This window comes from Colobus angolensis, unplaced genomic scaffold, assembly GCF_000951035.1.
Source record: "Colobus angolensis palliatus isolate OR3802 unplaced genomic scaffold, Cang.pa_1.0 Scaffold31, whole genome shotgun sequence".
NCBI classification, from domain to species: domain Eukaryota; kingdom Metazoa; phylum Chordata; class Mammalia; order Primates; family Cercopithecidae; genus Colobus; species Colobus angolensis.
The window spans coordinates 4145867-4146409 of NW_012116377.1; positions in this window are offsets into that span (position 1 = coordinate 4145867).

The following is a 543-nucleotide window of genomic DNA, read 5'->3' on the forward strand; positions in this document are numbered from 1 at the left end:
CCTCCTGGGTTCAAGCAAATCTGCCTCAACCTCCTGATTAGCTGGGATTACAGGCACATGCCACCATGCCCAGCTAATTTTAGTAGAGACGGGGTTTCTCCATGTTGGTCAGACTGGTCTCAAACTCCTGACCTCAGGCGATCCACCCGCCTTGTCCTCCCAAAGTCAGCGTTTGTTTTTTATCTTCTTCTGTTTACCTTTGCAATGTAAGTTCCTTGTCTGCCATATCCGCAAGGCATGGCACAAAATAGGTACTCAGTACATATCAGTTAAATGAATGAATGCCAGAACCAAGATTCCAGGCCCGTGGTCTGAGCAACTACAGGTTTATTCTTTTTCTGCAATAAGAAATTCCAGGCTGGGGCCGGGCGTGGTGGCTCACGCCTGTAATCCCAGCACTTTGGGAGGCCGAGGTGGGGCGATCACGAGGTCACGAAATCGAGACCATCATGACAAACACGGTGAAACCCCATCTCTACTAAAAATACAAAAAAATTAGCTGAGTGTGGTGGCGGGCACCTATAGTCCCAGCTACTTGGGAGG